At 36.2% G+C, this 895-nt stretch overlaps 1 non-coding gene across 1 annotated transcript; it reads right to left on the reverse strand.

The window, feature by feature from the left end:
• Nucleotides 1-208: 208 nt before the first annotated feature.
• LOC113457928 lies at nucleotides 209-319 on the reverse strand. The gene has a single exon (XR_003378396.1). It is a non-coding gene; the product is annotated as a U6 spliceosomal RNA (small nuclear RNA).
• Nucleotides 320-895: the final 576 nt, after the last annotated feature.

Consider the following 895-nt stretch of genomic DNA (forward strand, 5'->3'; position numbering starts at 1 on the left):
CCTTTTGCATGAAATCATTTGTCTGAGTGTAAAGAAATAAGTGTGAAAACATTCACTGTATCCTTACTTGAAATGGGAAAAGCTCGAAACAAGTTAAATATCCTTTTGTGATTATGATAAACTGCATACTTATATAGCTCTCTTCCACATACCTGTATGAGTTATTAAATTTGATTTATGTATATCAGCTGCAGGTTGATTTTGTTTAAAAAATGTGGACTACTTCATGAATTTGTGTTTCATTTTTTAAGGCACAGAGGCCATGCTAATCTTCTCTGTATTGTTCCAATTTTAGTGTATATGCTGCCAAAGCAAGCATACATACTGTGTTTGTAGCACTTATGTTCATTCATGCTACTAAATATAAATTTAGCTTTTACATCTCAACTGCTATTAAATTTCCATAAATATGGAACTTGAGTTTTCTGTTCAATTTTTATATATATGGTAAGTAAACCATGATGTATTCTGTAAAATTTTAAATCACATAAGTTAGTTTCCATCTTTAGTGTATGGTGAGAAGCTATCCAGTAACCACAGAAACAAATCATAAATATTCCATTTTAGGGTTTTGGTGGAAATTGGAAAATGGGGGTGAGTTATTGGAATAGGAAAGGGTACAGACAAGTTAATTGCATCTTTAAGGTTGTATTTCTTTGCCTGTGCCTGTGCCTGTGCCTGTGCGTGTGCGTGTGTGTGTGTGTGTGTGTGTGTGTGCACGCACGTGCGCACGCGTACACTTGTGTGTTTGTGGATTTACAGGTGTGTCTCCACACGTGTGTAAATGTATGTGAAAGCAAGAGGACAACTACTGGTTCTGTTTCACAGGCAATAACCACCCTGGCTTTTGAGACAGGATCTCTCAGTGAGTGACCTGGAAATCATCAAGAAGGTT

Source organism: Microtus ochrogaster, linkage group LG10 (genome assembly GCF_000317375.1).
Source record: "Microtus ochrogaster isolate Prairie Vole_2 linkage group LG10, MicOch1.0, whole genome shotgun sequence".
Taxonomy (NCBI): Eukaryota; Metazoa; Chordata; class Mammalia; order Rodentia; family Cricetidae; genus Microtus; species Microtus ochrogaster.